The following is a 12289-nucleotide window of genomic DNA, read 5'->3' on the forward strand; positions in this document are numbered from 1 at the left end:
TTAATTGATATTTATAGGACATTCCATCCGAAAACAGCAGATTACACTTTCTTCTCAAGTGTGCACGAAACATTCTCCAGGATAGATCACATCTGGGGTCACAAATCAAGCCTCAGTAAGTTTAAGAAAATTGAAATTGTATCAAGCATCTTTTCCAACCACAAAGCAATGAGATTGGAAATCAATTACAGGGCAAAAATGTAAAAAACACAAACACATGGAGGCCTAACAATACGTTACTAAATAACCAAGAGATCCCTGAAGAAATCAAAGAGGAAATCAGGAAATACCTAGAGACAAAAGACAATGAAATCACGACGATCCAAAACCTATGGGATGCAGCAAAAGCAGTTCTAAAAGGGAAGTTTATAGCAATACAATCCTACCTCAAGAAACAAGAAAAATCCCAAATAAACAATCTAACCTTACACCTAAGGGAACGAGAGAAAGAAGAACAAACAAAACCCGAAGTTAGTAGAAGGAAAGAAATCATAAAAATCAGAGCAGAAATAAATGAAATAGAAACACAGAAAGCAATAACAAAGATCAATAAAACTAAAAGCTGGTCCTTTGAGAAGATAAACAAAATTGATAAACCTGTAGCCAGACTCATCAAGAAAAAGAGGGAGAGGACTCAAATCAATAAAATTAGAAATGAAAAAGAAGTTACAATGGACACCACAAAAAATACAAAGCATCCTAAGAGACAAGCAACTCTATGCCAATAAAATGGACAACCTGGAAGAAATGGACAAATTCTTAGAAAGGTATAACCTTCCAAGCCTGAACCAGGAAGAAATAGAAAATATGAAATGACCAATCACAAGTAATGGAATTGAAACTGTGATGAAAAATCTTCCAACAAACAAAAGTCCAGGACCAGATGGCTTCACAGGTGAATTCTATCGAACATTTAGAGAACAGCTAACACCCATCCTTCTCTTCCAAAAATTGCAGAGGAAGGAACACTCCCAAACTCATTCTACAAGGCCACCATCACCCTGAGACCAAAACCAGACAAAGATACTACCAAAAAAGAAAATTAGAGACCAATATCACTGATGAATATAGATGCAAAAATCCTCAACAAAATACTAGCAAACAGAATCCAACAACACATTAAAAGGATCATACACTATGATCAAGTGAGATTTATCCCAGGCATGCAAGGATACTTCAATACATGCAAATCAATCAGTGTGATACACCATGTTTACAAACTGAAGAATACAAACCATATGATAATCTCAATAGATGCAGAGAAACTTTTGACAAAATTCAACACAGATTTATGACAAAACCTCTCCAGAAAGTGGGCATAGAGGGAACCTATCTCAACGTAATAAAGGCCATATATGACAAACCCACAGCAAACATCATTCTCAATGGTGAAAAACTGAAAGCATTTTCTGTAAGATAGGAACAAGACAAGGATGTCCACTCTTGCCACTATTATTCAACATAGTTTTGGAAGTCCTAGCCACGGTAATCAGAGAAGAAAAAGAAATAAAATTAATACAAATTGGAAAGGAAGAAGTAAAACTGTCACTGTTTGCGGATGACATGATACTATACATAGGGAATCCTAAAGATGCCACCAGAAAATTACTAGAGTTAATCAATGAATTTGGTAAAGTTACAGGATACCAAATTAATGCACAGAAACCTCTTGCATTCCTATACACTAACAATGAAAGATCAGAAAGAGAAATTAAGGAAACAATCCCATTCACCACTGCAACAAGAAGAATAAAATACCTAGGAATAAACCTACCTAAGGAGGTAAAAGACCTGTACTCAGAAAATTATAAGACACTGATGAAAGAAATCAAAGATGACACAAACAGTTGGAGAGATATACCGTGTTCTTGGATTGGAAGAATCAATATTATGAAAATGACTATACTACCCAAAGCAATCTACAGATTCAATGCAATCCCTATTAAATTACCAATGGCATTTTTTTACAGACACAAAAGAGCCCAAATAGCCAAAGCAATCTTGAGGGGAAATAATGGAGGTGGAGTAAACAGACTCCCTGCCTTCAGATTATACTACAAAGCTACAGTAATCAAGACAGTATGGTACTGGAACAAAAACAGAAATATAGATCAATGGAACAGGATAGAAAGCCCAGAGATAAACGCACGCACCTATGGTCAACTAATCTATGTCATAGGAGGCAAAAATATACAATGGAGAAAAGACAACCTCTTCAATAAGTGGTGCTGGGAAAACTGGATAGCCACTTGTAAACGAATGAAATTAGAACACTCCCTAACACCATACACAAAAATAAACTCAAAATGGATTAGAGACCTAAATGTAAGACCGGACACTATAAAACTCTTAGAGGAAAACATAGGAAGAACACTCTTTGACGTAAATCAGAGCAAGATTTTTTTTGACCCACCTCCTAGAGAAATGGAAATAAAAACAAAAATAAACAAGTGGGACCTAATGAAACTTAAAAGGTTTTGCACAGCAAAGGAAACCATAAACAAGACGAAAAGACAACCCTCAGAATGGGAGAAAATATTTGCAAATGAAGCAACTGACAAAGGATTAATCTCCAAAACATACAAGCAACTCATGCAGCTCAATATCAAAAAAACAAACAACCAAATTCAAAAATGGGCAGAAGACCTAAATAGACATTTCTCCAAAGAAGATGTACAGATTGTCAACAAACACATGAAAGCATGGTTAACATCACTAAACATTAGAGAAATGCAAATCAAAACTACAATGAGATATCATCTCACACCAGTCAGAATGGCCATTATCAAAAAATCTACAAACAATAAATGCTCGAGAGGGTTTGGAGAAAGGGAAACCTCTTGCACTGTTGGTGGGAATGTAAATTGATACAGCCACTATGGAGAACAGTATGGAGGTTCCTTAAAAAACTAAATACCATACGACCTAGCAATCCCACTACTGGGCATATACCCTGAGAAAACCTTAATTCAAAAAGAGTCATGTAACAAAATGCATTGCAGCTCTGTTTACAATAGCCAGGACATGGAAGCAACCTAGTGTCCATCAACAGATGAATGGATAAAGAAGATGTGGCACATATATGCAATGGAATATTACTCAGCCATAAAAAGGAACGAAACTGAGTTATTTGTAGTGAGGTGGATGGACCTAGAGGCTGTCATACAGAGTGAAGTAAGTCTGAAAGAGAAAAACAAATACCGTATGCTAACACATATATGTGGAATCTAAAAAAAAAAAAAAAAGGTCAGAAGAACCTAGGGGCAAGACGGGAATAAAGATGCAGACCTACTAGAGAATGGACTTGAGGATACAGGGAGGGGGAAGGGTAAGCTGGGACAAAGTGAGAGAGGGGCATGGAAATATATACACTACCAAACGTAAAATAGATAGCTAGTGGGAAGCAGCCGCATAGCACAGGGAGGTCAGCTCGGTGCTTTGTGACCACCTAGAGGGGTGGGATAGGGAGGGTGAGAGGGAGGGAGATGCAAGAGGGAAGAGATATGGGGACATATGTATATGTATAACTGATTCACTTTGTTATAAAGCAGAAACTAACACACCAAATAGAAACTAACACAGAAACTAACACACAGCAATTATACTCTAATAAAGATGTTTAAAAAAAAAACAAAACTAAAAATAGAATTACCATATGACCCAGCAGTCTCACTCTTGGGCATATACCCAGAGAAAACCATAATTCAAAAAGACACATGCACCCCAATGTTCATTGCAGCACTGTTTACAGTAGCCAGGTTATGGAGGCAACCTAAATGCCCATGGACAGACAAATGAATAAAGAAGTTGTGGTACATATATACAGTGGAATGTTACTCAGCCATAAAAAGGAACGAAATTGGGTCATTTGTAGAGACGTGGATGGACCTAGAGACCGTCATACAGAGTGAAGTAAGGCAGAAAGAGAAAAACAAATATTGTATATTAACGCATATATGTGGAATCTAGAAAAATGATACAGATGAACTGGTTTGCAAGGCAGAAATAGAGACACAGATGTCGAGAACAAATGTATGGACACCAAGCGGGGAAAGCAGTGGGGACTGTGGCGGTGGGGCAATGAATTGGGAGATTGGGATTGACATATATACACTAATATGCATAAAATAGATAACTAATAACCTGCTGTATAAAAATAAGATAAAGTAAAAATTCAACCCCCCCCCAGAAAAAACCCCAAAACAACAACAAAAACAACAACAACAAAAAATAGTAGCTCCTTTGCGGAAATGAGGCTTCACTTCTTTTCTCTTTCAGTTAAAAAAATGTATTTCAAATATACAGAAAAACACAAATACACATATAACTATGACCCAGATTTAACAAATGTTAATACTTTGCCCCATATATTCTACATTAAAAAAAGAAATAAAATATGATTGACCCAGGTGAAACCCCTTTGTGCCCTTCCCAAATCTCCTGTCTTCCATCCGTTACCTGGGATAACCCTGCTCCTGAAGATGATGGGTATCAGCTTGTGCACTAGATGTACATTTTGCTACAAAATGCATGGACTCATAACCTATTTGTACATTGTTTTGTGCGTCTTAATGTTTATGTAAATGGTGTCACAGTAGACATAGCTGTTTTCAACATTACATTGTTTAAAATTTATCCATGTCAATACTTTTAGCTTGAATTCATTTTTTTAAATGGCCCTATGATAGTCTGATGTGTAACCAGACAACATTTATGTATCCATTTGCTTGCTGACAGACCTTTGGGGTCCAAATGATGGATTTTTTTTTTTTTCACTTTTACAAACAGTGCTGCAGTGAATGTCCTTGAGTAGCTCATATGTTTAAAAGGCATTTCCTACATGGGAGTTTAGGAAGCAGCCCCATGGTTAGCCCACATGGTATCTTTGTACCATTTAGAATAAGGCTCCCTTTCCTCAAAACGTTTTCTGGAAAATGGTCGCAAAGGCTAAACAAATCTACAGTGGCTTTATGTCAAAGGTGTTCTCTAGAACTGTGCAGAGTACAACCTGCGTAAACATAAGCAGCAGTCCTTTATGTAGGGGACGCTATAGGTGTGAAAATCTGTAGGATGTGTAGAGTTTGGGTGAGTTAGTGTGCTTAAGAGTTTACAACTGGAATCTAAATAGAAGATTTGTGCTTAGTATTTCCTCAAGGTCTTTCTAGCTAAAGGTGGGGACTGGGGAAAATTGCACCTTCTTTGGAGATACTGTGTTGCAAATGGAGAACACAAGGAAGATGTACGAGCCTTTCGCTTTTTCCAGGTCACAGAGGACTGGTGGCCGGGACAAGTCATAATGTGTGGCGGTGTTATGCGTATCTCCCCCTTTCTAGAATATTGCCCTCAAGCCTCTTCAGTGTAAACACATATACAGTGCAGGCTTTTACCAGGCTTCAGCTGCTAACTCAACAGCGTGCTACTAAGGAAGGCAAGTTGTGCAGGAAAGGCGTATCTGCCTTTGCTCTGGGAAAGGAAGTTTGAAGTGTATCAGGCTGAGGTACCAAGCTGTGAACCTCCCACTGCGGCTGGTGCTACAAGTATCAATACCTTGAAATGCGTTCATCTAAATTTCCTTTGGTCCTCACTAGGTGGCTTTGCCTGGAGAGGGAAACAACCCCACAACAGGCAGTACGATGTTCTCTCTACTATTGATGGGAGTTTAGTAGGGGAGGAATTCCACCCAGCTTTGGATATCCTGAAAGCATATTATTAGCTTTACAAAGTCCTTGTAATTAGATGTTGCTACAAAACAGTCTAACAGGAAACTTCGAGGTGCCTAAAGCTTCTCTCTTCTTCTTCTTTTTTTTTTTTAACAATAAAGTATTTTTTAATTAAATGTATGTACATTGTTTTTCAGACATAATATTATTGCATGCTTATTAGACTACACTATAGTATGAACATATGTTTTTCCCACAACTTTATTGGAGCATAAATGCTTCACAATGTTGTGTTTCTGCTGTACAACAAAGTGAATCAGCTATACGTGTACATATATCCCCATAACCTCTCCCTCTTGAGCCTCCCTTCCACACTCCCTATCCCATCCCTCTAGGTCGTCACAAAGCATCGAGTTGATCTCCTTGTGCTATGCAGCAGCTTCCCACTAGCCATCCATTTTACATTTGGTAGTGTGTGTATGTCAATGCTACTTTCTCACTTCATCCCAGCTTCCCCTTCCCACCCTGTGCCCTCAAGTCCATTCTCTACATCTGCATCTTTATTCCTGCCCTGCCACTAGGTTGATCAGTACCGCTTTTTAAAATTCCATATATACGCGTTAGCATATGGTATTTGTTTTTCTCTTTCTGACTTACTTCACTCTGTACGACAGATTCTAGGTCCATCCACCTCACTTCCTGACCCTGCCCCATGCAACATTTTAACCAATGATTTGGGTAAAGAGTTGAGGGAATGCGTTTCAAATTTGCGAATGACAAAATTTGCAGATGACAAAAATCTCATTAGGAGTGAGCAAAAACACACTTGCTGCTCCTTTTATGATGGCTTGTTCCTTTTCATCAAATAGGTCTTGGCTTAAATTTCACCTTCTCACAGAGGTTTTCCCTGTGCATATGACTAATATATGGCCTCCATTTCCAATCAATTTTTACCTGTTTTCTTTACCTGAAATTGTATTTCTTAGTTGTTTACTAGTTTCCTAACACATCTTTATAGACTATAAGCTTGATGAGAGAAGGGACAGGGCTTCCCTGATCATTTCTGGCACCCCAGGACATAGAATAGTTCCTGGCACATAATAGGAACTTAATAAATTCCTGTTGATTGAAAGAAAGTTGGGGGAACCATCAAAGAATATTAGGCAATAAAATGACACGATCACATTCCTGGTTTAGAAATGAAACTTGGTAGGAGTCAATCTAGAAGCTTGATAGAAATTGTTGAATTTACTCCATGGAAACAAACATATATGTTTTAGTCATTTAAAATTTTGCTTCACTTGCATTCACAGTGTCAAATCTCCTGATTATAAGATGTAATAGCCTCACTCTCAGTTTATATCTGGAATATTATCTTCTATCTGTGGCACCGTTAAGCATTAATGTTAATATTAACAATCTAAATCATACCCAGAAGAGAACGCCTAGGATAATCTCATATAGGGAGAGGCCTGTTAATTTTTGTTAAAATTGTTTAAGAGCTATCACGTAAAAGACTAATTTTGTGCTGTTGGAGAGGGCAGAGGTCAGGCCAATGGGGGCCCATTACATGAAAGCAAGTTTCGATTCAACATAAGACAGGGCTTTCTAACAATTAGTGGGACTGAGTAAGGGAACGGATGTCCTCAGGAGATCATTAGATACCTGTCAATAGATGGCATGAAAACAGATGACAGATGCCCATCTGTCCAAGATGTGGTTCAGAGGATGTCTGCCCCATGTGGGACGGTCATTCCACAAGTGTGTGTAATCACCTAATATTTATTGAGTCCCCATGGTGTGCCTGTTTCTGTGGGGAATGCAGAAATATATAAGGCACAGCTGCTGTCTGGATGTGATCACCTTCCAATCCTGAATTCTGTGAATCTCAGGGAGTTTTAACCACGGCCTTGATGTCATTCTCACAAATTCCACATTAGAGTGGTCCAAAGTTATGAGGTCTCAAAACACCACCAACCTACCAGTAATACTTAATCTTATGCCCAGCAGGGAAGAACACGGTTCGGAGAACCACTTCATAGCCAAGTCCTACTATTGTCCCCGAATTTAAGCTCTCACTTTGCTGTTTTTTTTTTTTTCTTTTTAAAAAATTGAAGTCTATGTGACATATAACGTCTTGTAAATTTAATGTGTACAACACGTTGATTTGAAACATTTATATATTGTACTACAGTTGCCAGGGTAGCAATAATTAGCACCCTCTATCAACTCACATAACTATTTCTTTTTAGTTTTTGGAAAAATTAAGATCTAGTAGCTTTTCTTTCATGACATGAAAGATTATAGCATATGAAAAGTGAGTTTCTTTTCTTTGGTTCACATGTCTTCTGGTCTTTAAAGTTAATATGAATCCCGAGCTCAGGATGATGTGTGTTGGCTTTATTTAATCAAACTCTGTCAGGATAAATATTTTTGCATTAGAATTGGATCTCAGGAATTCTCATTGATGGTAAAAACATGAATTATAAAGCAGAGAGTTCATGGAATTATAAGTAAGCACACTTAATTCTTTAAAGTCAAGTCTGCCTCAATCAATCACAACGTGTTTGACTTGGAAACCTCCTTCAGGGCACTAGAGAACATAAATAAATGTCTGGATGGAACAGTTTTGTGGGGTTATGTTTGGATATCACATTAAGAACCTAAAATTTTGGTCTGAATTCTCTGTGCTGTGCCAAAGACCTGACCTTGGCTGTTGCATGGATCTGGCCTTTCTGTCTTTCACACACTTCAGAAAGGAGTGTTAGAATCTGATTAACGTATTTCCTGCAGTGACTGGTCCACATGCTATCACAGTGACCTAAGAGATGAACATACTTCCTTAGGCTACTTATAACGTTGGGAGCCACTTTGACACTGAGTAGATTACAGCCTCAGATCTTTAATGTTTGCTTACCTTACTGTGTTAGTAAATATGCAAGATACTTGGGAAGTCTTTAAAAATATTCCTTTGCCATATAGTCTGGGGACCCAGTTATTTCCTCTATTGGAGAGTGTCCCTTTGTGTGTGTCTCTTTTCCATTTTTTGACCTTGAAATTAATCCAGTTTAAAATTATGTTTTCCCAATATAGTTTAGATTAATGTGCTGTGAGTAATGGATATAGTACAGAGGGAGTGTGTGATGGAGACAACTTTCCCAGGCCTTGGCTTTGGAGTGGCTAAGAATGATCAGCCAACAGGGCCTAAAGCTTCCATTTAGGATGATATACAAGTATTTTTAAAGGATCTTAGCTGGAAAAGCAAAAAATTTGGGAAATTAAAAATACTAAAATAGAAGTTTGCATATTCTGACATTACTCTCTTTTTATTACTCTAGTTTTTGCTATATACAGAGCAAACATTTGGAGCACTGCTTCTGAATCTCAGCTGCACACTAGAATAGCCTGGGGAGATTTAAAAAATAGTGAGTTCTACCTGGTTCCCCCCCAACCTCAGTGATTATAATTTATTTTTTTCCTATTTTTTGAGATATAATTGACTTATAACATTGTGTAATTTTAAGGTGTACAAGGTGATGTTTAGATACATATGTATATTGTAAAATGATTACCACAATAGAGTTAGTTAACACTTCCATCACCTCATATAATTGCCTTTTTCTGTGTTTTGGTGAGAACATTTAAGATCTACAGCCCTAGCAACTTTCAAATATACAATACAGTGTTATTAACTATAGTCGCCATGCTGTACATTAAATCCCCAGAACTTGTTCATCTTATAACTGGAAGTTTGTGCCCTTTGACCAAACTTCCATCCCCTCCCTCCCTGCCCCTGGCAACTATCATTCTATTTCTGTTTCTGTGAGTTAGGCTTTTTTTAGATTCCACATATAAGTGAGATCTTGACAATATTTGTCTTTCTCTTTCTGACTTATTTCACTTAGCATAATGCCTTCAAGGTCCATCCATGTTGTTGCAAACGGCAGGATTTTCTTCTTTCTCATGGCTGAATAATATTATAATATATATTATATGTATATGTATAATATATATGTATATATATAATAGTGTGTGTATATATATATTCTCTCTCTATATATAGTGTATTATATACACATATGCACATATATATAAGATCTATATCTACATCTATACCACATCTTCTTTATCCATTCATTTGTAGACAGACACTTAGGTTGTTCCAATTTCTAGGCTATTGTGAATAATGCTGCAATACACATGGGAGGGCAGAAACAGAGAGTCTAATTTAAATGCAGGAGGTGTGGCCTGGACATTAGGGATTTTACAAATTCCCCGGAGACTCTAATGTGCAGATAATGCTGAGAATCACTGATTTAGGGGCTCTGATCTCCTTATATTAAAGAGAAATCTAAAAATTTCCATGGTATTATCTGTGGAGCATCATTTGCATAGAACATAGACTCTCTGTGGATCTGAGAATTGAAAAGGACCTAATTTCTAAGAGACACTTCAGACCAGTGTTCTCATTTATTCTGAGCTATTGTGAAGTGGTAGGATCTTTCTGAAAATTACTTAGGAATGAGTTTTATACAGGTGTAATGTTTTCAGAGCATTTCCGACATCTACTGTTTGAGAGTGCATTTCCGTTGCACTTGCACACGAGTAGCAACGTGTATGCCTCTAAAACTCTCCTTCTCCTCTTTCTTTTTCAAATTAAAAGTTTGATCCATTTTCTTCTGGATGTTACTGTTGTGGAAGCGAAGTTTGTAAATTGATTTGTTTCTTTGTAGATGATCAAGCATCTGCATGGATGCTTATGAGAATAGCTGTTTTTTCTTGAGGTATGTAACCCATGATTCCTGTCTTTTCATTAATGTAGCCTGCCAATAAGCCATTTGCAACAAAAGTTTCAGGTTTTTCTTAAGCTCTCAAAAATTTTATGCTATTGTATCTCTGAGAGTTAGGTCTGTCTTATCTGTACCATAGCCTCTAATTGAGATTCTAATTTTTACAGATAGAGTGTCAGCATTTCTGAATCTGTTCTCCGTGTCTTTTATTTTTTCTCTTATAGTTAAATCTTCTTGCCCTTCGGTGAGATTTGGGCAGATTTCCAGTTGTGTCTTCCACCATACTAATTCAATTTTTAACTATGCCTGGTTATCTGATTTCTACCACCCTGGTGATTTTTGATTCAGTAATTTATTTTCTCCATGTGTTCTTCAGTAATTTTTTTTTTCCATGTGTTCTTTCCTGATCTCATGACTACTTACTTTAGTTTCATAGATAAAATAAACCCTCATATAATTTTGAGACAAAAGGACAGAAATGTTTTAAACGTGTACTTTTCTTGCAATAAGTCTCTTTTAGAGTAAAGCATTTTCTATAGTTTTTAGGGGTAGTTCTTTTCTTATGAAAGGCAATCACTTTTCAAGGGTCTAATTGTTTTCCTGCTCACTTAGGTGGAATTCAGGCTGTGGTCTTCCTGCTGGGGTGTTCATCTTCCACAAGGGTGTTCTGTATTTACTTCTTGTCCACATCCATCTACCCTCTGTTCTTCCTTCAGTCTGGTGCCATCTGCCCTCTCTCTCCAGCAGACAAGCCAGAAAACTTACATTTTTTTTTTTTTTTTTGGCAAATGGAGCAAATCCTGTATGGTTTCCAGAATTAATGCAGGTTTTACCTATTGTGTATTTAAAAATGTTTATAGGAATATGGAAATTGGGAGAATTAGGTGCTCATATTGACAGCTTATATAAAATCATGATAAATCATTGGAAAATATTTTTTTGATCCAGCTTCTGTTTATGTCCTTAAAATATAATTCTAGATGGAAAGTTACTGAGTCAAAAAGTATGCACTTTTAAAAGTGTTTAAATATATATTTTCAAATTGATTTGCCGAAATTAAATTTTTTCTGAATACTTATTAGGATACCCATTTTGCCACATCTTCACCAATAGTAGATATTGTCTTTAAAATGCACACATACACACAACATACAATTTGATAATTTGAAATGATGTTTACATTTGCATGTATGTTACTCTTGTTTTCATTTACATTTATTTAATTTTAGAAAAGATAATGTTTTATTTATTTATTAGTTACCTGAAATTCTTCTGTAAGGCTTCTGTTCAAGTCCTCTAAACATTCTATTGTGGTTTTCATGTTTAGCATATGTTTTAAGAAAATACTAGCCATTATAATAACTGATTGTCATTTCCCCTAGCAGTCTCCAGAAAGTATGTAGAGAATGATAATTTTAAAATACGCGGTAAAGTCTTCAATTTTCTTTATATTTTTTTAACATTGAATCCATTCTTTATAGTCTTAGATGCAGTTTTACACATTTTTTAAAGCTTAAAATGAGATTTTAAGATGTAATTATATTAATGACATCATATGAAAGTGTCCAAAAGAGGATATTGTGAGGGAGAGAGAGGAGGAGAGGGAGAGTTTCCCCTGTGGGATATGACACTCTAGTTCCATGAAGCATAGTTTAAAAACCAAAGTTTAGAACTTTTCCTTTTCTGTTTATGCTAATCAGACACTTTGGTATCATTTTACTGTAACTTCATTTGCCTTCAATGTCAGCAAATCAAGTGACATATCCCCCTAGCTGCCTACTGCTACAGGGATACCTACATTATGGATGCCCATCATAAATTTAGTGATGATGATGATGG

General features: G+C 36.7%; 1 protein-coding gene and 1 long non-coding RNA gene across 2 annotated transcripts in view; both read left to right on the forward strand.

Annotated features, from left to right (window-relative positions):
• The window catches only part of LOC133092055 (cytosolic beta-glucosidase-like), a 138165-nt gene that overhangs the window by 75983 nt on the left and 49893 nt on the right, over nt 1-12289 (forward strand).
• Nucleotides 1-12289, forward strand: part of LOC133092056 (uncharacterized) — a 31401-nt gene that overhangs the window by 18385 nt on the left and 727 nt on the right. The gene's annotated exons all lie outside the window — the stretch shown is intronic.

This window comes from Eubalaena glacialis, chromosome 5 (assembly GCF_028564815.1).
Source record: "Eubalaena glacialis isolate mEubGla1 chromosome 5, mEubGla1.1.hap2.+ XY, whole genome shotgun sequence".
Classification (NCBI taxonomy): domain Eukaryota; kingdom Metazoa; phylum Chordata; class Mammalia; order Artiodactyla; family Balaenidae; genus Eubalaena; species Eubalaena glacialis.